The following is a 24,067-nucleotide window of genomic DNA, read 5'->3' as shown; positions in this document are numbered from 1 at the left end:
TGCACTCGTTCATTGCGCGGATTTTCTCGTTCCCTTTTTCCCTGCACTCGTTCATTGCTCGCTTTTTCTCGTTCCCTTTTTCCCTGCATTCGTTCGTTGCTCGCTTTTTCTCGTTCCCTTTTTCCCTGCACTCGTTCATTGCTCGCTTTTTCTCGTTCCCTTTTTCCCTGCACTCGTTCGTTGCTCGGATTTTCTCGTTCCCTTTTTCCCTGCACTCGTTCGTTGCATGGATTTTCTCGTTCCCTTTTTCCCTGCACTCATTCGTTGCTCGCCTTTTCTCGTTCCCTTTTTCCCTGCACTCGTTCGTTGTTCGCTTTTTCTCGTTCCCTTTTTCCCTGCACTCGTTCGTTGTTCGCTTTTTCTCGTTCCCTTTTTCCCTGCACTCGTTCATTGCGCGGATTTTCTCGTTCCCTTTTTCCCTGCACTCGTTCGTTGCTCGCTTTTTCTCGTTCCCTTTTTCCCTGCACTCGTTCGTTGCTCGGATTTTCTCGTTCCCTTTTTCCCTGCACTCGTTCGTTGTTCGCTTTTTCTCGTTCCCTTTTTCCCTGCACTCGTTCATTGCTCGCTTTTTCTCGTTCCCTTTTTCCCTGCACTCGTTCGTTGCTCGGATTTTCTCGTTCTCTTTTTCCCTGCACTCATTCGTTGCGCAGATTTTCTCGTTCCCTTTTTCCCTGCACTCGTTCGTTGCTCGCCTTTTCTCGTTCCCTTTTTCCCTGCACTCGTTCGTTGTTCGCTTTTTCTCGTTCCCTTTTTCCCTGCACTCGTTCATTGCGCGGATTTTCTCGTTCCCTTTTTCCCTGCACTCGTTCGTTGTTCGCTTTTTCTCGTTCCCTTTTTCCCTGCACTCGTTCGTTGTTCGCTTTTTCTCGTTCCCTTTTTCCCTGCACTCGTTCATTGCGCGGATTTTCTCGTTCCCTTTTTCCCTGCACTCGTTCGTTGCGCGGATTTTCTCGTTCCCTTTTTCCCTGCACTCGTTCGTTGCTCGGATTTTCTCGTTCCCTTTTTCCCTGCACTCGTTCGTTGTTCACTTTTTTTCGTTCCCTTTTTCCCTGCACTTGTTCGTTGTTCAGTTTTTCTCGTTCCCTTTTTCCCTGCACTCGTTCGTTGTTCACCCTTTCTCGTTCCCTTTTTCCCTGCACTCGTTCGTTGTTCGCTTTTTCTCGTTCCCTTTTTCCCTGCACTCGTTCATTGCGCGGTTTTTCTCGTTCCCTTTTTCCCTGCACTCGTTCATTGCGCGGATTTTCTCGTTCCCTTTTTCCCTGCACTCGTTCGTTGCTCGCTTTTTCTCGTTCCCTTTTTCCCTGCACTCGTTCGTTGCTCGGATTTTCTCGTTCCCTTTTTCCTTGCACTCGTTCGTTGCGCAGATTTTCTCGTTCCCTTTTTCCCTGCACTCGTTCGTTGCTCGCCTTTTCTCGTTCCCTTTTTTCCCTGCACTCGTTCGTTGTTCGCTTTTTCTCGTTCCCTTTTTCCCTGCACTCGTTCGTTGCTCGGATTTTCTCGTTCCCTTTTTCCCTGCACTCGTTCGTTGCTCGCTTTTTCTCGTTCCCTTTTTCCCTGCACTCGTTCATTGCGCGGATTTTCTCGTTCCCTTTTTCCCTGCACTCGTTCGTTGCTCGCTTTTTCTCGTTCCCTTTTTCCCTGCACTCGTTCGTTGCTCGCACTTTCTCGTTCCCTTGTTCCCTGCACTCGTTCGTTGCTCGCCTTTTCTCGTTCCCTTTTTTCCCTGCACTCGTTCGTTGTTCGCTTTTTCTCGTTCCCTTTTTCCCTGCACTCGTTCGTTGCTCGGATTTTCTCGTTCCCTTTTTCCCTGCACTCGTTCGTTGCTCGCTTTTTCTCGTTCCCTTTTTCCCTGCACTCGTTCGTTGCTCGGATTTTCTCGTTCCCTTTTGCCCTGCACTCGTTCGTTGTTCGCTTTTTCTCGTTCCCTTTTTCCCTGCACTCGTTCATTGCTCGCTTTTTCTCGTTCCCTTTTTCCCTGCACTCGTTCGTTGCTCGCTTTTTCTCGTTCCCTTTTTCCCTGCACTCGTTCGTTGCTCGGATTTTCTCGTTCCCTTTTTCCCTGCACTCGTTCGTTGCTCGCTTTTTCTCGTTCCCTTTTTCCCTGCACTCGTTCGTTGTTCGCTTTTTCTCGTTCCCTTTTTCCCTGCACTCGTTCATTGCGCGGATTTTCTCGTTCCCTTTTTCCCTGCACTCGTTCGTTGCTCGGATTTTCTCGTTCCCTTTTTCCCTGCACTCGTTCGTTGCTCGCCTTTTCTCGTTCCCTTTTTCCCTGCACTCGTTCGTTGTTCGCTTTTTCTCGTTCCCTTTTTCCCTGCACTTGTTCGTTGTTCAGTTTTTCTCGTTCCCTTTTTCCCTGCACTCGTTCGTTGCTCGACTTTTCTCGTTCCCTTTTTCCCTGCACTCGTTCATTGCGCGGTTTTTCTCGTTCCCTTTTTCCCTGCACTCGTTCATTGCGCGGATTTTCTCGTTCCCTTTTTCCCTGCACTCGTTCATTGCTCGCTTTTTCTCGTTCCCTTTTTCCCTGCATTCGTTCGTTGCTCGCTTTTTCTCGTTCCCTTTTTCCCTGCACTCGTTCATTGCTCGCTTTTTCTCGTTCCCTTTTTCCCTGCACTCGTTCGTTGCTCGGATTTTCTCGTTCCCTTTTTCCCTGCACTCGTTCGTTGCATGGATTTTCTCGTTCCCTTTTTCCCTGCACTCATTCGTTGCTCGCCTTTTCTCGTTCCCTTTTTCCCTGCACTCGTTCGTTGTTCGCTTTTTCTCGTTCCCTTTTTCCCTGCACTCGTTCATTGCGCGGATTTTCTCGTTCCCTTTTTCCCTGCACTCGTTCGTTGCTCGCTTTTTCTCGTTCCCTTTTTCCCTGCACTCGTTCGTTGCTCGGATTTTCTCGTTCCCTTTTTCCCTGCACTCGTTCGTTGTTCGCTTTTTCTCGTTCCCTTTTTCCCTGCACTCGTTCATTGCTCGCTTTTTCTCGTTCCCTTTTTCCCTGCACTCGTTCGTTGCTCGGATTTTCTCGTTCCCTTTTTCCCTGCACTCATTCGTTGCGCAGATTTTCTCGTTCCCTTTTTCCCTGCACTCGTTCGTTGCTCGCCTTTTCTCGTTCCCTTTTTCCCTGCACTCGTTCGTTGTTCGCTTTTTCTCGTTCCCTTTTTCCCTGCTCTCGTTCGTTGTTCGGTTTTTCTCGTTCCCTTTTTCCCTGCACTCGTTCATTGCGCGGATTTTCTCGTTCCCTTTTTCCCTGCACTCGTTCGTTGCTCGGATTTTCTCGTTCCCTTTTTCCCTGCACTCGTTCGTTGCGTGGATTTTCTCGTTCCCTTTTTCCCTGCACTCGTTCGTTGCTCGCTTTTTCTCGTTCCCTTTTTCCCTGCACTCGTTCATTGCGCGGATTTTCTCGTTCCCTTTTTCCCTGCACTCGTTCGTTGCTCGGATTTTCTCGTTCCCTTTTTCCCTGCACTCGTTTGTTGCTCGCTTTTTCTCGTTCCCTTTTTCCCTGCACTCGTTCGTTGTTCGCTTTTTCTCGTTCCCTTTTTCCCTGCACTCGTTCGTTGCTCGCTTTTTCTCGTTCCCTTTTTCCCTGCACTCGTTCGTTGCTCGGATTTTCTCGTTCCCTTTTTCCCTGCACTCGTTCGTTGCTCGCCTTTTCTCGTTCCCTTTTTCCCTGCACTCGTTCGTTGTTCGCTTTTTCTCGTTCCCTTTTTCCCTGCACTTGTTCGTTGTTCAGTTTTTCTCGTTCCCTTTTTCCCTGCACTCGTTCGTTGTTCGCCTTTTCTCGTTCCCTTTTTCCCTGCACTCGTTCGTTGTTCGCTTTTTCTCGTTCCCTTTTTCCCTGCACTCGTTCATTGCGCGGTTTTTCTCGTTCCCTTTTTCCCTGCACTCGTTCATTGCGCGGATTTTCTCGTTCCCTTTTTCCCTGCACTCGTTCGTTGCTCGCTTTTTCTCGTTCCCTTTTTCCCTGCACTCGTTCGTTGCTCGGATTTTCTCGTTCCCTTTTTCCCTGCACTCGTTCGTTGCTCGCCTTTTCTCGTTCCCTTTTTTCCCTGCACTCGTTCGTTGTTCGCTTTTTCTCGTTCCCTTTTTCCCTGCACTCGTTCGTTGCTCGGATTTTCTCGTTCCCTTTTTCCCTGCACTCGTTCGTTGTTCGCTTTTTCTCGTTCCCTTTTTCCCTGCACTCGTTCCTTGCGCGGATTTTCTCGTTCCCTTTTTCCCTGCACTCGTTCGTTGCTCGCTTTTTCTCGTTCCCTTTTTCCCTGCACTCGTTTGTTGCTCGCTTTTTCTCGTTCCCTTTTTCCCTGCACTCGTTCGTTGTTCGCTTTTTCTCGTTCCCTTTTTCCCTGCACTCGTTCGTTGTTCGCTTTTTCTCGTTCCCTTTTTCCCTGCACTCGTTCATTGCGCGGATTTTCTCGTTCCCTTTTTCCCTGCACTCGTTCGTTGCTCGGATTTTCTCGTTCCCTTTTTCCCTGCACTCGTTCGTTGCTCGCCTTTTCTCGTTCCCTTTTTCCCTGCACTCGTTCGTTGTTCGCTTTTTCTCGTTCCCTTTTTCCCTGCACTTGTTCGTTGTTCAGTTTTTCTCGTTCCCTTTTTCCCTGCACTCGTTCGTTGTTCGCCCTTTCTCGTTCCCTTTTTCCCTGCACTCGTTCGTTGTTCGCTTTTTCTCGTTCCCTTTTTCCCTGCACTCGTTCATTGCGCGGTTTTTCTCGTTCCCTTTTTCCCTGCACTCGTTCATTGCGCGGATTTTCTCGTTCCCTTTTTCCCTGCACTCGTTCGTTGCTCGCTTTTTCTCGTTCCCTTTTTCCCTGCACTCGTTCGTTGCTCGGATTTTCTCGTTCCCTTTTTCCTTGCACTCGTTCGTTGCGCAGATTATCTCGTTCCCTTTTTCCCTGCACTCGTTCGTTGCTCGCCTTTTCTCGTTCCCTTTTTTCCCTGCACTCGTTCGTTGTTCGCTTTTTCTCGTTCCCTTTTTCCCTGCACTCGTTCGTTGCTCGGATTTTCTCGTTCCCTTTTTCCCTGCACTCGTTCGTTGCTCGCTTTTTCTCGTTCCCTTTTTCCCTGCACTCGTTCGTTGCTCGGATTTTCTCGTTCCCTTTTGCCCTGCACTCGTTCGTTGTTCGCTTTTTCTCGTTCCCTTTTTCCCTGCACTCGTTCATTGCTCGCTTTTTCTCGTTCCCTTTTTCCCTGCACTCGTTCGTTGTTCAGTTTTTCTCGTTCCCTTTTTCCCTGCACTCGTTCATTGCTCGCTTTTTCTCGTTCCCTTTTTCCCTGCACTCGTTCGTTGTTCGCTTTTTCTCGTTCCCTTTTTCCCTGCACTCGTTCGTTGTTCGCTTTTTCTCGTTCCCTTTTTCCCTGCACTCGTTCATTGCGCGGATTTTCTCGTTCCCTTTTTCCCTGCACTCGTTCGTTGCTCGGATTTTCTCGTTCCCTTTTTCCCTGCACTCGTTCGTTGCTCGCCTTTTCTCGTTCCCTTTTTCCCTGCACTCGTTCGTTGTTCGCTTTTTCTCGTTCCCTTTTTCCCTGCACTCGTTCGTTGTTCGCTTTTTCTCGTTCCCTTTTTCCCTGCACTCGTTCATTGCTCGCTTTTTCTCGTTCCCTTTTTCCCTGCACTCGTTCGTTGCTCGGATTTTCTCGTTCTCTTTTTCCCTGCACTCATTCGTTGCGCAGATTTTCTCGTTCCCTTTTTCCCTGCACTCGTTCGTTGCTCGCCTTTTCTCGTTCCCTTTTTCCCTGCACTCGTTCGTTGTTCGCTTTTTCTCGTTCCCTTTTTCCCTGCACTCGTTCATTGCGCGGATTTTCTCGTTCCCTTTTTCCCTGCACTCGTTCGTTGTTCGCTTTTTCTCGTTCCCTTTTTCCCTGCACTCGTTCGTTGTTCGCTTTTTCTCGTTCCCTTTTTCCCTGCACTCGTTCATTGCGCGGATTTTCTCGTTCCCTTTTTCCCTGCACTCGTTCGTTGCGCGGATTTTCTCGTTCCCTTTTTCCCTGCACTCGTTCGTTGCTCGGATTTTCTCGTTCCCTTTTTCCCTGCACTCGTTCGTTGTTCACTTTTTCTCGTTCCCTTTTTCCCTGCACTTGTTCGTTGTTCAGTTTTTCTCGTTCCCTTTTTCCCTGCACTCGTTCGTTGTTCACCCTTTCTCGTTCCCTTTTTCCCTGCACTCGTTCGTTGTTCGCTTTTTCTCGTTCCCTTTTTCCCTGCACTCGTTCATTGCGCGGTTTTTCTCGTTCCCTTTTTCCCTGCACTCGTTCATTGCGCGGATTTTCTCGTTCCCTTTTTCCCTGCACTCGTTCGTTGCTCGCTTTTTCTCGTTCCCTTTTTCCCTGCACTCGTTCGTTGCTCGGATTTTCTCGTTCCCTTTTTCCTTGCACTCGTTCGTTGCGCAGATTTTCTCGTTCCCTTTTTCCCTGCACTCGTTCGTTGCTCGCCTTTTCTCGTTCCCTTTTTTCCCTGCACTCGTTCGTTGTTCGCTTTTTCTCGTTCCCTTTTTCCCTGCACTCGTTCGTTGCTCGGATTTTCTCGTTCCCTTTTTCCCTGCACTCGTTCGTTGCTCGCTTTTTCTCGTTCCCTTTTTCCCTGCACTCGTTCATTGCGCGGATTTTCTCGTTCCCTTTTTCCCTGCACTCGTTCGTTGCTCGCTTTTTCTCGTTCCCTTTTTCCCTGCACTCGTTCGTTGCTCGCACTTTCTCGTTCCCTTGTTCCCTGCACTCGTTCGTTGCTCGCCTTTTCTCGTTCCCTTTTTTCCCTGCACTCGTTCGTTGTTCGCTTTTTCTCGTTCCCTTTTTCCCTGCACTCGTTCGTTGCTCGGATTTTCTCGTTCCCTTTTTCCCTGCACTCGTTCGTTGCTCGCTTTTTCTCGTTCCCTTTTTCCCTGCACTCGTTCGTTGCTCGGATTTTCTCGTTCCCTTTTGCCCTGCACTCGTTCGTTGTTCGCTTTTTCTCGTTCCCTTTTTCCCTGCACTCGTTCATTGCTCGCTTTTTCTCGTTCCCTTTTTCCCTGCACTCGTTCGTTGCTCGCTTTTTCTCGTTCCCTTTTTCCCTGCACTCGTTCGTTGCTCGCTTTTTCTCGTTCCCTTTTTCCCTGCACTCGTTCGTTGCTCGCTTTTTCTCGTTCCCTTTTTCCCTGCACTCGTTCGTTGTTCGCTTTTTCTCGTTCCCTTTTTCCCTGCACTCGTTCATTGCGCGGATTTTCTCGTTCCCTTTTTCCCTGCACTCGTTCGTTGCTCGGATTTTCTCGTTCCCTTTTTCCCTGCACTCGTTCGTTGCTCGCCTTTTCTCGTTCCCTTTTTCCCTGCACTCGTTCGTTGTTCGCTTTTTCTCGTTCCCTTTTTCCCTGCACTTGTTCGTTGTTCAGTTTTTCTCGTTCCCTTTTTCCCTGCACTCGTTCGTTGCTCGACTTTTCTCGTTCCCTTTTTCCCGGCACTCGTTCATTGCGCGGTTTTTCTCGTTCCCTTTTTCCCTGCACTCGTTCATTGCGCGGATTTTCTCGTTCCCTTTTTCCCTGCACTCGTTCATTGCTCGCTTTTTCTCGTTCCCTTTTTCCCTGCATTCGTTCGTTGCTCGCTTTTTCTCGTTCCCTTTTTCCCTGCACTCGTTCATTGCTCGCTTTTTCTCGTTCCCTTTTTCCCTGCACTCGTTCGTTGCTCGGATTTTCTCGTTCCCTTTTTCCCTGCACTCGTTCGTTGCATGGATTTTCTCGTTCCCTTTTTCCCTGCACTCATTCGTTGCTCGCCTTTTCTCGTTCCCTTTTTCCCTGCACTCGTTCGTTGTTCGCTTTTTCTCGTTCCCTTTTTCCCTGCACTCGTTCATTGCGCGGATTTTCTCGTTCCCTTTTTCCCTGCACTCGTTCGTTGCTCGCTTTTTCTCGTTCCCTTTTTCCCTGCACTCGTTCGTTGCTCGGATTTTCTCGTTCCCTTTTTCCCTGCACTCGTTCGTTGTTCGCTTTTTCTCGTTCCCTTTTTCCCTGCACTCGTTCATTGCTCGCTTTTTCTCGTTCCCTTTTTCCCTGCACTCGTTCGTTGCTCGGATTTTCTCGTTCCCTTTTTCCCTGCACTCATTCGTTGCGCAGATTTTCTCGTTCCCTTTTTCCCTGCACTCGTTCGTTGCTCGCCTTTTCTCGTTCCCTTTTTCCCTGCACTCGTTCGTTGTTCGCTTTTTCTCGTTCCCTTTTTCCCTGCTCTCGTTCGTTGTTCGGTTTTTCTCGTTCCCTTTTTCCCTGCACTCGTTCATTGCGCGGATTTTCTCGTTCCCTTTTTCCCTGCACTCGTTCGTTGCTCGGATTTTCTCGTTCCCTTTTTCCCTGCACTCGTTCGTTGCGTGGATTTTCTCGTTCCCTTTTTCCCTGCACTCGTTCGTTGCTCGCTTTTTCTCGTTCCCTTTTTCCCTGCACTCGTTCATTGCGCGGATTTTCTCGTTCCCTTTTTCCCTGCACTCGTTCGTTGCTCGGATTTTCTCGTTCCCTTTTTCCCTGCACTCGTTTGTTGCTCGCTTTTTCTCGTTCCCTTTTTCCCTGCACTCGTTCGTTGTTCGCTTTTTCTCGTTCCCTTTTTCCCTGCACTCGTTCGTTGTTCGCTTTTTCTCGTTCCCTTTTTCCCTGCACTCGTTCGTTGCTCGGATTTTCTCGTTCCCTTTTTCCCTGCACTCGTTCGTTGCTCGCCTTTTCTCGTTCCCTTTTTCCCTGCACTCGTTCGTTGTTCGCTTTTTCTCGTTCCCTTTTTCCCTGCACTTGTTCGTTGTTCAGTTTTTCTCGTTCCCTTTTTCCCTGCACTCGTTCGTTGTTCGCCTTTTCTCGTTCCCTTTTTCCCTGCACTCGTTCGTTGTTCGCTTTTTCTCGTTCCCTTTTTCCCTGCACTCGTTCATTGCGCGGTTTTTCTCGTTCCCTTTTTCCCTGCACTCGTTCATTGCGCGGATTTTCTCGTTCCCTTTTTCCCTGCACTCGTTCGTTGCTCGCTTTTTCTCGTTCCCTTTTTCCCTGCACTCGTTCGTTGCTCGGATTTTCTCGTTCCCTTTTTCCTTGCACTCGTTCGTTGCGCAGATTTTCTCGTTCCCTTTTTCCCTGCACTCGTTCGTTGCTCGCCTTTTCTCGTTCCCTTTTTTCCCTGCACTCGTTCGTTGTTCGCTTTTTCTCGTTCCCTTTTTCCCTGCACTCGTTCGTTGCTCGGATTTTCTCGTTCCCTTTTTCCCTGCACTCGTTCGTTGCTCGCTTTTTCTCGTTCCCTTTTTCCCTGCACTCGTTCGTTGCTCGGATTTTCTCGTTCCCTTTTGCCCTGCACTCGTTCGTTGTTCGCTTTTTCTCGTTCCCTTTTTCCCTGCACTCGTTCATTGCTCGCTTTTTCTCGTTCCCTTTTTCCCTGCACTCGTTCGTTGCTCGCTTTTTCTCGTTCCCTTTTTCCCTGCACTCGTTCGTTGCTCGGATTTTCTCGTTCCCTTTTTCCCTGCACTCGTTCGTTGCTCGCTTTTTCTCGTTCCCTTTTTCCCTGCACTCGTTCGTTGTTCGCTTTTTCTCGTTCCCTTTTTCCCTGCACTCGTTCATTGCGCGGATTTTCTCGTTCCCTTTTTCCCTGCACTCGTTCGTTGCTCGGATTTTCTCGTTCCCTTTTTCCCTGCACTCGTTCGTTGCTCGCCTTTTCTCGTTCCCTTTTTCCCTGCACTCGTTCGTTGTTCGCTTTTTCTCGTTCCCTTTTTCCCTGCACTTGTTCGTTGTTCAGTTTTTCTCGTTCCCTTTTTCCCTGCACTCGTTCATTGCGCGGATTTTCTCGTTCCCTTTTTCCCTGCACTCGTTCGTTGCTCGGATTTTCTCGTTCCCTTTTTCCCTGCACTCGTTCGTTGCTCGCCTTTTCTCGTTCCCTTTTTCCCTGCACTCGTTCGTTGTTCGCTTTTTCTCGTTCCCTTTTTCCCTGCACTCGTTCGTTGTTCGCTTTTTCTCGTTCCCTTTTTCCCTGCACTCGTTCATTGCTCGCTTTTTCTCGTTCCCTTTTTCCCTGCACTCGTTCGTTGCTCGGATTTTCTCGTTCTCTTTTTCCCTGCACTCATTCGTTGCGCAGATTTTCTCGTTCCCTTTTTCCCTGCACTCGTTCGTTGCTCGCCTTTTCTCGTTCCCTTTTTCCCTGCACTCGTTCGTTGTTCGCTTTTTCTCGTTCCCTTTTTCCCTGCACTCGTTCATTGCGCGGATTTTCTCGTTCCCTTTTTCCCTGCACTCGTTCGTTGTTCGCTTTTTCTCGTTCCCTTTTTCCCTGCACTCGTTCGTTGTTCGCTTTTTCTCGTTCCCTTTTTCCCTGCACTCGTTCATTGCGCGGATTTTCTCGTTCCCTTTTTCCCTGCACTCGTTCGTTGCGCGGATTTTCTCGTTCCCTTTTTCCCTGCACTCGTTCGTTGCTCGGATTTTCTCGTTCCCTTTTTCCCTGCACTCGTTCGTTGTTCACTTTTTCTCGTTCCCTTTTTCCCTGCACTTGTTCGTTGTTCAGTTTTTCTCGTTCCCTTTTTCCCTGCACTCGTTCGTTGTTCACCCTTTCTCGTTCCCTTTTTCCCTGCACTCGTTCGTTGTTCGCTTTTTCTCGTTCCCTTTTTCCCTGCACTCGTTCATTGCGCGGTTTTTCTCGTTCCCTTTTTCCCTGCACTCGTTCATTGCGCGGATTTTCTCGTTCCCTTTTTCCCTGCACTCGTTCGTTGCTCGCTTTTTCTCGTTCCCTTTTTCCCTGCACTCGTTCGTTGCTCGGATTTTCTCGTTCCCTTTTTCCTTGCACTCGTTCGTTGCGCAGATTTTCTCGTTCCCTTTTTCCCTGCACTCGTTCGTTGCTCGCCTTTTCTCGTTCCCTTTTTTCCCTGCACTCGTTCGTTGTTCGCTTTTTCTCGTTCCCTTTTTCCCTGCACTCGTTCGTTGCTCGGATTTTCTCGTTCCCTTTTTCCCTGCACTCGTTCGTTGCTCGGATTTTCTCGTTCCCTTTTTCCCTGCACTCGTTCATTGCGCGGATTTTCTCGTTCCCTTTTTCCCTGCACTCGTTCGTTGCTCGCTTTTTCTCGTTCCCTTTTTCCCTGCACTCGTTCGTTGCTCGCACTTTCTCGTTCCCTTGTTCCCTGCACTCGTTCGTTGCTCGCCTTTTCTCGTTCCCTTTTTTCCCTGCACTCGTTCGTTGTTCGCTTTTTCTCGTTCCCTTTTTCCCTGCACTCGTTCGTTGCTCGGATTTTCTCGTTCCCTTTTTCCCTGCACTCGTTCGTTGCTCGCTTTTTCTCGTTCCCTTTTTCCCTGCACTCGTTCGTTGCTCGGATTTTCTCGTTCCCTTTTGCCCTGCACTCGTTCGTTGTTCGCTTTTTCTCGTTCCCTTTTTCCCTGCACTCGTTCATTGCTCGCTTTTTCTCGTTCCCTTTTTCCCTGCACTCGTTCGTTGCTCGCTTTTTCTCGTTCCCTTTTTCCCTGCACTCGTTCGTTGCTCGCTTTTTCTCGTTCCCTTTTTCCCTGCACTCGTTCGTTGCTCGCTTTTTCTCGTTCCCTTTTTCCCTGCACTCGTTCGTTGTTCGCTTTTTCTCGTTCCCTTTTTCCCTGCACTCGTTCATTGCGCGGATTTTCTCGTTCCCTTTTTCCCTGCACTCGTTCGTTGCTCGGATTTTCTCGTTCCCTTTTTCCCTGCACTCGTTCGTTGCTCGCCTTTTCTCGTTCCCTTTTTCCCTGCACTCGTTCGTTGTTCGCTTTTTCTCGTTCCCTTTTTCCCTGCACTTGTTCGTTGTTCAGTTTTTCTCGTTCCCTTTTTCCCTGCACTCGTTCGTTGCTCGACTTTTCTCGTTCCCTTTTTCCCTGCACTCGTTCATTGCGCGGTTTTTCTCGTTCCCTTTTTCCCTGCACTCGTTCATTGCGCGGATTTTCTCGTTCCCTTTTTCCCTGCACTCGTTCATTGCTCGCTTTTTCTCGTTCCCTTTTTCCCTGCATTCGTTCGTTGCTCGCTTTTTCTCGTTCCCTTTTTCCCTGCACTCGTTCATTGCTCGCTTTTTCTCGTTCCCTTTTTCCCTGCACTCGTTCGTTGCTCGGATTTTCTCGTTCCCTTTTTCCCTGCACTCGTTCGTTGCATGGATTTTCTCGTTCCCTTTTTCCCTGCACTCATTCGTTGCTCGCCTTTTCTCGTTCCCTTTTTCCCTGCACTCGTTCGTTGTTCGCTTTTTCTCGTTCCCTTTTTCCCTGCACTCGTTCATTGCGCGGATTTTCTCGTTCCCTTTTTCCCTGCACTCGTTCGTTGCTCGCTTTTTCTCGTTCCCTTTTTCCCTGCACTCGTTCGTTGCTCGGATTTTCTCGTTCCCTTTTTCCCTGCACTCGTTCGTTGTTCGCTTTTTCTCGTTCCCTTTTTCCCTGCACTCGTTCATTGCTCGCTTTTTCTCGTTCCCTTTTTCCCTGCACTCGTTCGTTGCTCGGATTTTCTCGTTCCCTTTTTCCCTGCACTCATTCGTTGCGCAGATTTTCTCGTTCCCTTTTTCCCTGCACTCGTTCGTTGCTCGCCTTTTCTCGTTCCCTTTTTCCCTGCACTCGTTCGTTGTTCGCTTTTTCTCGTTCCCTTTTTCCCTGCTCTCGTTCGTTGTTCGGTTTTTCTCGTTCCCTTTTTCCCTGCACTCGTTCATTGCGCGGATTTTCTCGTTCCCTTTTTCCCTGCACTCGTTCGTTGCTCGGATTTTCTCGTTCCCTTTTTCCCTGCACTCGTTCGTTGCGTGGATTTTCTCGTTCCCTTTTTCCCTGCACTCGTTCGTTGCTCGCTTTTTCTCGTTCCCTTTTTCCCTGCACTCGTTCATTGCGCGGATTTTCTCGTTCCCTTTTTCCCTGCACTCGTTCGTTGCTCGGATTTTCTCGTTCCCTTTTTCCCTGCACTCGTTTGTTGCTCGCTTTTTCTCGTTCCCTTTTTCCCTGCACTCGTTCGTTGTTCGCTTTTTCTCGTTCCCTTTTTCCCTGCACTCGTTCGTTGCTCGGATTTTCTCGTTCCCTTTTTCCCTGCACTCGTTCGTTGCTCGCCTTTTCTCGTTCCCTTTTTCCCTGCACTCGTTCGTTGTTCGCTTTTTCTCGTTCCCTTTTTCCCTGCACTTGTTCGTTGTTCAGTTTTTCTCGTTCCCTTTTTCCCTGCACTCGTTCGTTGTTCGCCTTTTCTCGTTCCCTTTTTCCCTGCACTCGTTCGTTGTTCGCTTTTTCTCGTTCCCTTTTTCCCTGCACTCGTTCATTGCGCGGTTTTTCTCGTTCCCTTTTTCCCTGCACTCGTTCATTGCGCGGATTTTCTCGTTCCCTTTTTCCCTGCACTCGTTCGTTGCTCGCTTTTTCTCGTTCCCTTTTTCCCTGCACTCGTTCGTTGCTCGGATTTTCTCGTTCCCTTTTTCCCTGCACTCGTTCGTTGCTCGCCTTTTCTCGTTCCCTTTTTTCCCTGCACTCGTTCGTTGTTCGCTTTTTCTCGTTCCCTTTTTCCCTGCACTCGTTCGTTGCTCGGATTTTCTCGTTCCCTTTTTCCCTGCACTCGTTCGTTGTTCGCTTTTTCTCGTTCCCTTTTTCCCTGCACTCGTTCCTTGCGCGGATTTTCTCGTTCCCTTTTTCCCTGCACTCGTTCGTTGCTCGCTTTTTCTCGTTCCCTTTTTCCCTGCACTCGTTTGTTGCTCGCTTTTTCTCGTTCCCTTTTTCCCTGCACTCGTTCGTTGTTCGCTTTTTCTCGTTCCCTTTTTCCCTGCACTCGTTCGTTGTTCGCTTTTTCTCGTTCCCTTTTTCCCTGCACTCGTTCATTGCGCGGATTTTCTCGTTCCCTTTTTCCCTGCACTCGTTCGTTGCTCGGATTTTCTCGTTCCCTTTTTCCCTGCACTCGTTCGTTGCTCGCCTTTTCTCGTTCCCTTTTTCCCTGCACTCGTTCGTTGTTCGCTTTTTCTCGTTCCCTTTTTCCCTGCACTTGTTCGTTGTTCAGTTTTTCTCGTTCCCTTTTTCCCTGCACTCGTTCGTTGTTCGCCCTTTCTCGTTCCCTTTTTCCCTGCACTCGTTCGTTGTTCGCTTTTTCTCGTTCCCTTTTTCCCTGCACTCGTTCATTGCGCGGTTTTTCTCGTTCCCTTTTTCCCTGCACTCGTTCATTGCGCGGATTTTCTCGTTCCCTTTTTCCCTGCACTCGTTCGTTGCTCGCTTTTTCTCGTTCCCTTTTTCCCTGCACTCGTTCGTTGCTCGGATTTTCTCGTTCCCTTTTTCCTTGCACTCGTTCGTTGCGCAGATTTTCTCGTTCCCTTTTTCCCTGCACTCGTTCGTTGCTCGCCTTTTCTCGTTCCCTTTTTTCCCTGCACTCGTTCGTTGTTCGCTTTTTCTCGTTCCCTTTTTCCCTGCACTCGTTCGTTGCTCGGATTTTCTCGTTCCCTTTTTCCCTGCACTCGTTCGTTGCTCGCTTTTTCTCGTTCCCTTTTTCCCTGCACTCGTTCGTTGCTCGGATTTTCTCGTTCCCTTTTGCCCTGCACTCGTTCGTTGTTCGCTTTTTCTCGTTCCCTTTTTCCCTGCACTCGTTCATTGCTCGCTTTTTCTCGTTCCCTTTTTCCCTGCACTCGTTCGTTGCTCGCTTTTTCTCGTTCCCTTTTTCCCTGCACTCGTTCGTTGCTCGGATTTTCTCGTTCCCTTTTTCCCTGCACTCGTTCGTTGCTCGCTTTTTCTCGTTCCCTTTTTCCCTGCACTCGTTCGTTGTTCGCTTTTTCTCGTTCCCTTTTTCCCTGCACTCGTTCATTGCGCAGATTTTCTCGTTCCCTTTTTCCCTGCACTCGTTCGTTGCTCGGATTTTCTCGTTCCCTTTTTCCCTGCACTCGTTCGTTGCTCGCCTTTTCTCGTTCCCTTTTTCCCTGCACTCGTTCGTTGTTCGCTTTTTCTCGTTCCCTTTTTCCCTGCACTTGTTCGTTGTTCAGTTTTTCTCGTTCCCTTTTTCCCTGCACTCGTTCGTTGCTCGACTTTTCTCGTTCCCTTTTTCCCTGCACTCGTTCATTGCGCGGTTTTTCTCGTTCCCTTTTTCCCTGCACTCGTTCATTGCGCGGATTTTCTCGTTCCCTTTTTCCCTGCACTCGTTCATTGCTCGCTTTTTCTCGTTCCCTTTTTCCCTGCATTCGTTCGTTGCTCGCTTTTTCTCGTTCCCTTTTTCCCTGCACTCGTTCATTGCTCGCTTTTTCTCGTTCCCTTTTTCCCTGCACTCGTTCGTTGCATGGATTTTCTCGTTCCCTTTTTCCCTGCACTCATTCGTTGCTCGCCTTTTCTCGTTCCCTTTTTCCCTGCACTCGTTCGTTGTTCGCTTTTTCTCGTTCCCTTTTTCCCTGCACTCGTTCATTGCGCGGATTTTCTCGTTCCCTTTTTCCCTGCACTCGTTCGTTGCTCGCTTTTTCTCGTTCCCTTTTTCCCTGCACTCGTTCGTTGCTCGGATTTTCTCGTTCCCTTTTTCCCTGCACTCGTTCGTTGTTCGCTTTTTCTCGTTCCCTTTTTCCCTGCACTCGTTCATTGCTCGCTTTTTCTCGTTCCCTTTTTCCCTGCACTCGTTCGTTGCTCGGATTTTCTCGTTCCCTTTTTCCCTGCACTCATTCGTTGCGCAGATTTTCTCGTTCCCTTTTTCCCTGCACTCGTTCGTTGCTCGGATTTTCTCGTTCCCTTTTTCCCTGCACTCGTTCGTTGTTCGCTTTTTCTCGTTCCCTTTTTCCCTGCTCTCGTTCGTTGTTCGGTTTTTCTCGTTCCCTTTTTCCCTGCACTCGTTCATTGCGCGGATTTTCTCGTTCCCTTTTTCCCTGCACTCGTTCGTTGCTCGCTTTTTCTCGTTCCCTTTTTCCCTGCACTCGTTCGTTGCTCGGATTTTCTCGTTCCCTTTTTCCCTGCACTCGTTCGTTGCGTGGATTTTCTCGTTCCCTTTTTCCCTGCACTCGTTCGTTGCTCGCTTTTTCTCGTTCCCTTTTTCCCTGCACTCGTTCGTTGTTCGGTTTTTCTCGTTCCCTTTTTCCCTGCACTCGTTCGTTGCTCGGATTTTCTCGTTCCCTTTTTCCCTGCACTCGTTTGTTGCTCGCTTTTTCTCGTTCCCTTTTTCCCTGCACTCGTTCGTTGTTCGCTTTTTCTCGTTCCCTTTTTCCCTGCACTCGTTCGTTGTTCGCTTTTTCTCGTTCCCTTTTTCCCTGCACTCGTTCGTTGCTCGCTTTTTCTCGTTCCCTTTTTCCCTGCACTCGTTCGTTGTTCGCTTTTTCTCGTTCCCTTTTTCCCTGCACTCGTTCATTGCGCGGATTTTCTCGTTCCCTTTTTCCCTGCACTCGTTCGTTGCTCGCTTTTTCTCGTTCCCTTTTTCCCTGCACTCGTTCGTTGCTCGGATTTTCTCGTTCCCTTTTTCCCTGCACTCGTTCGTTGTTCGCTTTTTCTCGTTCCCTTTTTCCCTGCACTCGTTCATTGCTCGCTTTTTCTCGTTCCCTTTTTCCCTGCACTCGTTCGTTGCTCGGATTTTCTCGTTCCCTTTTTCCCTGCACTCATTCGTTGCGCAGATTTTCTCGTTCCCTTTTTCCCTGCACTCGTTCGTTGCTTGCCTTTTCTCGTTCCCTTTTTCCCTGCACTCGTTCGTTGTTCGCTTTTTCTCGTTCCCTTTTTCCCTGCACTCGTTCGTTGTTCGGTTTTTCTCGTTCCCTTTTTCCCTGCACTCGTTCATTGCGCGGATTTTCTCGTTCCCTTTTTCCCTGCACTCGTTCGTTGCTCGCTTTTTCTCGTTCCCTTTTTCCCTGCACTCGTTCGTTGCTCGGATTTTCTCGTTCCCTTTTTCCCTGCACTCGTTCGTTGCTCGCTTTTTCTCGTTCCCTTTTTCCCTGCACTCGTTCGTTGTTCGCTTTTTCTCGTTCCCTTTTTCCCTGCACTCGTTCGTTGCTCGCTTTTTCTCGTTCCCTTTTTCCCTGCACTCGTTCGTTGCTCGGATTTTCTCGTTCCCTTTTTCCCTGCACTCGTTCGTTGCTCGCCTTTTCTCGTTCCCTTTTTTCCCTGCACTCGTTCGTTGTTCGCTTTTTCTCGTTCCCTTTTTCCCTGCACTCGTTCGTTGCTCGGATTTTCTCGTTCCCTTTTTCCCTGCACTCGTTCGTTGTTCGCTTTTTCTCGTTCCCTTTTTCCCTGCACTCGTTCATTGCGTGGATTTTCTCGTTCCCTTTTTCCCTGCACTCGTTCGTTGCTCGCTTTTTCTCGTTCCCTTTTTCCCTGCACTCGTTTGTTGCTCGCTTTTTCTCGTTCCCTTTTTCCCTGCACTCGTTCGTTGTTCGCTTTTTCTCGTTCCCTTTTTCCCTGCACTCGTTCGTTGCTCGCCTTTTCTCGTTCCCTTTTTCCCTGCACTCGTTCATTGCGCGGTTTTTCTCGTTCCCTTTTTCCCTGCACTCGTTCATTGCGCGGATTTTCTCGTTCCCTTTTTCCCTGCACTCGTTCATTGCTCGCTTTTTCTCGTTTCCTTTTTTCCCTGCATTCGTTCGTTGCTCGCTTTTTCTCGTTCCCTTTTTCCCTGCACTCGTTCATTGCTCGCTTTTTCTCGTTCCCTTTTTCCCTGCACTCGTTCGTTGCTCGGATTTTCTCGTTCCCTTTTTCCCTGCACTCGTTCGTTGCGCAGATTTTCTCGTTCCCTTTTTCCCTGCACTCGTTCGTTGCTCGCCTTTTCTCGTTCCCTTTTTCCCTGCACTCGTTCGTTGTTCGCTTTTTCTCGTTCCCTTTTTCCCTGCACTCGTTCGTTGTTCGGTTTTTCTCGTTCCCTTTTTCCCTGCACTCGTTCATTGCGCGGATTTTCTCGTTCCCTTTTTCCCTGCACTCGTTCATTGCTCGCTTTTTCTCGTTCCCTTTTTCCCTGCACTCGTTCGTTGTTCGCTTTTTCTCGTTCCCTTTTTCCCTGCACTCGTTCGTTGCTCGCCTTTTCTCGTTCCCTTTTTCCCTGCACTCGTTCGTTGTTCGGTTTTTCTCGTTCCCTTTTTCCCTGCACTCGTTCATTGCGCGGATTTTCTCGTTCCCTTTTTCCCTGCACTCGTTCGTTGTTCGCTTTTTCTCGTTCCCTTTTTCCCTGCACTCGTTCGTTGCTCGGATTTTCTCGTTCCCTTTTTCCCTGCCCTCGTTCGTTGTTCGCTTTTTCTCGTTCCCTTTTTCCCTGCACTCGTTCATTGCGCGGATTTTCTCGTTCCCTTTTTCCCTGCACTCGTTCATTGCGCGGATTTTCTCGTTCCCTTTTTCCCTGCACTCGTTCGTTGTTCGCTTTTTCTCGTTCCCTTTTTCCCTGCACTCGTTCGTTGCTCGGATTTTCTCGTTCCCTTTTTCCTTGCACTCGTTCGTTGCGCAGATTTTCTCGTTCCCTTTTTCCCTGCACTCGTTCGTTGCTCGCCTTTTCTCGTTCCCTTTTTTCCCTGCACTCGTTCGTTGTTCGCTTTTTCTCGTTCCCTTTTTCCCTGCACTCGTTCGTTGCTCGGATTTTCTCGTTCCCTTTTTCCCTGCACTCGTTCGTTGTTCGCTTTTTCTCGTTCCCTTTTTCCCTGCACTCGTTCATTGCGCGGATTTTCTCGTTCCCTTTTTCCCTGCACTCGTTCGTTGCTCGCTTTTTCTCGTTCCCTTTTTCCCTGCACTCGTTTGTTGCTCGCTTTTTCTCGTTCCCTTTTTCCCTGCACTCGTTCGTTGTTCGCTTTTTCTCGTTCCCTTTTTCCCTGCACTCGTTCGTTGTTCGCTTTTTCTCGTTCCCTTTTTCCCTGCACTCGTTCATTGCGCGGATTTTCTCGTTCCCTTTTTCCCTGCACTCATTCGTTGCTCGGATTTTCTCGTTCCCTTTTTCCCTGCACTCGTTCGTTGCTCGCCTTTTCTCGTTCCCTTTTTCCCTGCACTCGTTCGTTGTTCGCTTTTTCTCGTTCCCTTTTTCCCTGCACTTGTTCGTTGTTCAGTTTTTCTCGTTCCCTTTTTCCCTGCACTCGTTCGTTGTTCGCCTTTTCTCGTTCCCTTTTTCCCTGCACTCGTTCGTTGTTCGCTTTTTCTCGTTCCCTTTTTCCCTGCACTCGTTCATTGCGCGGTTTTTCTCGTTCCCTTTTTCCCTGCACTCGTTCATTGCGCGGATTTTCTCGTTCCCTTTTTCCCTGCACTCGTTCGTTGTTCGCTTTTTCTCGTTCCCTTTTTCCCTGCACTCGTTCGTTGCTCGGATTTTCTCGTTCCCTTTTTCCTTGCACTCGTTCGTTGCGCAGATTTTCTCGTTCCCTTTTTCCCTGCACTCGTTCGTTGCTCGCCTTTTCTCGTTCCCTTTTTTCCCTGCACTCGTTCGTTGTTCGCTTTTTCTCGTTCCCTTTTTCCCTGCACTCGTTCGTTGCTCGGATTTTCTCGTTCCCTTTTTCCCTGCACTCGTTCGTTGTTCGCTTTTTCTCGTTCCCTTTTTCCCTGCACTCGTTCATTGCGCGGATTTTCTCGTTCCCTTTTTCCCTGCACTCGTTCATTGCTCGCTTTTTCTCGTTCCCTTTTTCCCTGCACTCGTTCGTTGTTCGGATTTTCTCGTTCCCTTTTTCCCTGCACTCGTACGTTGCTCGGATTTTCTCGTTCCCTTTTTCCCTGCACTCGTTCGTTGCTCGCTTTTTCTCGTTCCCTTTTTCCCTGCACTCGTTCGTTGTTCGCTTTTTCTCGTTCCCTTTTTCCCTGCACTCGTTCGTTGCTCGCCTTTTCTCGTTCCCTTTTTCCCTGCACTCGTTCGTTGTTCGCTTTTTCTCGTTCCCTTTTTCCCTGCACTTGTTCGTTGTTCGGTTTTTCTCGTTCCCTTTTTCCCTGCACTCGTTCGTTGCTCGGATTTTCTCGTTCCCTTTTTCCCTGCACTCGTTCATTGCGCGGTTTTTCTCGTTCCCTTTTTCCCTGCACTCGTTCATTGCGCGGATTTTCTCGTTCCCTTTTTCCCTGCACTCGTTCATTGCTCGCTTTTTCTCGTTCCCTTTTTCCCTGCATTCGTTCGTTGCTCGCTTTTTCTCGTTCCCTTTTTCCCTGCACTCGTTCATTGCTCGCTTTTTCTCGTTCCCTTTTTCCCTGCACTCGTTCGTTGCTCGGATTTTCTCGTTCCCTTTTTCCCTGCACTCGTTCGTTGCTCGCCTTTTCTCGTTCCCTTTTTCCCTGCACTCATTCGTTGCTCGCCTTTTCTCATTCCCTTTTTCCCTGCACTCGTTCGTTGTTCGCTTTTTCTCGTTCCCTTTTTCCCTGCACTCGTTCGTTGTTCGCTTTTTCTCGTTCCCTTTTTCCCTGCACTCGTTCATTGCGCGGATTTTCTCGTTCCCTTTTTCCCTGCACTCGTTTGTTGCTCGCTTTTTCTCGTTCCCTTTTTCCCTGCACTCGTTCGTTGCTCGGATTTTCTCGTTCCCTTTTTCCCTGCACTCGTTCGTTGTTCGCTTTTTCTCGTTCCCTTTTTCCCTGCACTCGTTCATTGCTCGCTTTTTCTCGTTCCCTTTTTCCCTGCACTCGTTCGTTGCTCGGATTTTCTCGTTCTCTTTTTCCCTGCACTCATTCGTTGCGCAGATTTTCTCGTTCCCTTTTTCCCTGCACTCGTTCGTTGCTCGCCTTTTCTCGTTCCCTTTTTCCCTGCACTCGTTCGTTGTTCGCTTTTTCTCGTTCCCTTTTTCCCTGCACTCGTTCGTTGTTCGGTTTTTCTCGTTCCCTTTTTCCCTGCACTCGTTCATTGCGCGGATTTTCTCGTTCCCTTTTTCCCTGCACTCGTTCGTTGCTCGCTTTTTCTCGTTCCCTTTTTCCCTGCACTCGTTCGTTGCTCGGATTTTCTCGTTCCCTTTTTCCCTGCACTCGTTCATTGCTCGCTTTTTCTCGTTCCCTTTTTCCCTGCACTCGTTCGTTGCTCGCTTTTTCTCGTTCCCTTTTTCCCTGCACTCGTTCGTTGCTCGGATTTTCTCGTTCCCTTTTTCCCTGCACTCGTTCGTTGCTCGCTTTTTCTCGTTCCCTTTTTCCCTGCACTAGTTTGTTGCTCGCTTTTTCTCGTTCCCTTTTTCCCTGCACTCGTTCGTTGTTCGCTTTTTCTCGTTCCCTTTTTCCCTGCACTCGTTCGTTGTTCGCTTTTTCTCGTTCCCTTTTTCCCTGCACTCGTTCATTGCGCGGATTTTCTCGTTCCCTTTTTCCCTGCACTCGTTCGTTGCTCGCTTTTTCTCGTTCCCTTTTTCCCTGCACTCGTTCGTTGCTCGCCTTTTCTCGTTCCCTTTTTCCCTGCACTCGTTCGTTGTTCGCTTTTTCTCGTTCCCTTTTTCCCTGCACTTGTTCGTTGTTCAGTTTTTCTCGTTCCCTTTTTCCCTGCACTCGTTCGTTGTTCGCCTTTTCTCGTTCCCTTTTTCCCTGCACTCGTTCGTTGTTCGCTTTTTCTCGTTCCCTTTTTCCCTGCACTCGTTCATTGCGCAGTTTTTCTCGTTCCCTTTTTCCCTGCACTCGTTCATTGCGCGGATTTTCTCGTTCCCTTTTTCCCTGCACTCGTTCGTTGTTCGCTTTTTCTCGTTCCCTTTTTCCCTGCACTCGTTCGTTGCTCGGATTTTCTCGTTCCCTTTTTCCTTGCACTCGTTCGTTGCGCAGATTTTCTCGTTCCCTTTTTCCCTGCACTCGTTCGTTGCTCGCCTTTTCTCGTTCCCTTTTTTCCCTGCACTCGTTCGTTGTTCGCTTTTTCTCGTTCCCTTTTTCCCTGCACTCGTTCGTTGTTCGGTTTTTCTCGTTCCCTTTTTCCCTGCACTCGTTCGTTGCGCGGATTTTCTCGTTCCCTTTTTCCCTGCACTCGTTCGTTGCTCGCTTTTTCTCGTTCCCTTTTTCCCTGCACTCGTTCGTTGCTCGGATTTTCTCGTTCCCTTTTTCCCTGCACTCGTTCGTTGCTCGCACTTTCTCGTTCCCTTGTTCCCTGCACTCGTTCGTTGCTCGCCTTTTCTCGTTCCCTTTTTTCCCTGCACTCGTTCGTTGTTCGGTTTTTCTCGTTCCCTTTTTCCCTGCACTCGTTCATTGCGCGGATTTTCTCGTTCCCTTTTTCCCTGCACTCGTTCGTTGCTCGCTTTTTCTCGTTCCCTTTTTCCCTGCACTCGTTCGTTGCTCGGATTTTCTCGTTCCCTTTTTCCCTGCACTCGTTCGTTGCTCGGATTTTCTCGTTCCCTTTTTCCCTGCACTCGTTCGTTGTTCGCTTTTTCTCGTTCCCTTTTTCCCTGCACTCGTTCATTGCGCGGATTTTCTCGTTCCCTTTTTCCCTGCACTCGTTCGTTGCTCGGATTTTCTCGTTCCCTTTTTCCCTGCACTCGTTCGTTGCTCGCACTTTCTCGTTCCCTTGTTCCCTGCACTCGTTCGTTGCTCGCCTTTTCTCGTTCCCTTTTTTCCCTGCACTCGTTCGTTGTTCGCTTTTTCTCGTTCCCTTTTTCCCTGCACTCGTTCGTTGCGCGGATTTTCTCGTTCCCTTTTTCCCTGCACTCGTTCGTTGCTCGCTTTTTCTCGTTCCCTTTTTTCCCTGCACTCGTTCGTTGTTCGCTTTTTCTCGTTCCCTTTTTCCCTGCACTCGTTCATTGCTCGGATTTTCTCGTTCCCTTTTTCCCTGCACTCGTTCGTTGCTCGCTTTTTCTCGTTCCCTTTTTCCCTGCACTCGTTCGTTGCGCAGATTTTCTCGTTCCCTTTTTCCCTGCACTCGTTCGTTGTTCGCTTTTTCTCGTTCCCTTTTTCCCTGCACTCGTTCGTTGTTCGCTTTTTCTCGTTCCCTTTTTCCCTGCACTCGTTCGTTGCTCGGATTTTCTTGTTCCCTTTTTCCCTGCACTCGTTCGTTGTTCGCTTTTTCTCGTTCCCTTTTTCCCTGCACTCGTTCGTTGCTCGCCTTTTCTCGTTCCCTTTTTCCCTGCACTCGTTCGTTGCGCAGATTTTCTCGTTCCCTTTTTCCCTGCACTCGTTCGTTGCTCGCCTTTTCTCGTTCCCTTTTTCCCTGCACTCGTTCGTTGTTCGCTTTTTCTCGTTCCCTTTTTCCCTGCACTCGTTCGTTGTTCGCTTTTTCTTGTTCCCTTTTTCCCTGCACTCGTTCATTGCGCGGATTTTCTCGTTCCCTTTTTCCCTGCACTCGTTCGTTGCTCGCTTTTTCTCGTTCCATTTTTCCCTGCACTCGTTCGTTGCTCGGATTTTCTCGTTCCCTTTTTCCCTGCACTCGTTCGTTGTTCGCTTTTTCTCGTTCCCTTTTTCCCTGCACTCGTTCGTTGTTCGCTTTTTCTCGTTCCCTTTTTCCCTGCACTCGTTCATTGCGCGGTTTTTCTCGTTCCCTTTTTCCCTGCACTCGTTCATTGCTCGCTTTTTCTCGTTCCCTTTTTCCCTGCACTCGTTCGTTGTTCGCTTTTTCTCGTTCCCTTTTTCCCTGCACTCGTTCATTGCTCGCTTTTTCTCGTTCCCTTTTTCCCTGCACTCGTTCGTTGCTCGGATTTTCTCGTTCCCTTTTTCCCTGCACTCATTCGTTGCGCAGATTTTCTCGTTCCCTTTTTCCCTGCACTCGTTCGTTGCTCGCCTTTTCTCGTTCCCTTTTTCCCTGCACTCGTTCGTTGTTCGGTTTTTCTCGTTCCCTTTTTCCCTGCACTCGTTCATTGCGCGGATTTTCTCGTTCCCTTTTTCCCTGCACTCGTTCGTTGTTCGCTTTTTCTCGTTCCCTTTTTCCCTGCACTCGTTCGTTGCTCGGATTTTCTCGTTCCCTTTTTCCCTGCACTCGTTCCTTGCGCGGTTTTTCTCGTTCCCTTTTTCCCTGCACTCGTTCATTGCGCGGATTTTCTCGTTCCCTTTTTCCCTGCACTCGTTCGTTGCTCGCTTTTTCTCGTTCCCTTTTTCCCTGCACTCGTTCGTTGCTCGGATTTTCTCGTTCCCTTTTTCCTTGCACTCGTTCGTTGCGCAGATTTTCTCGTTCCCTTTTTCCCTGCACTCGTTCGTTGCTCGCCTTTTCTCGTTCCCTTTTTTCCCTGCACTCGTTCGTTGTTCGCTTTTTCTCGTTCCCTTTTTCCCTGCACTCGTTCGTTGCTCGGATTTTCTCGTTCCCTTTTTCCCTGCACTCGTTCGTTGCGCGGATTTTCTCGTTCACTTTTTCCCTGCACTCGTTCGTTGCTCGCTTTTTCTCGTTCCCTTTTTCCCTGCACTCGTTTGTTGCTCGCTTT

The sequence above is a fragment of the Aphelocoma coerulescens genome, chromosome 1A (genome assembly GCF_041296385.1).
Source record: "Aphelocoma coerulescens isolate FSJ_1873_10779 chromosome 1A, UR_Acoe_1.0, whole genome shotgun sequence".
Lineage (NCBI taxonomy): Eukaryota > Metazoa > Chordata > Aves > Passeriformes > Corvidae > Aphelocoma > Aphelocoma coerulescens.
Note: the sequence above shows the minus strand (reverse complement) of the source record.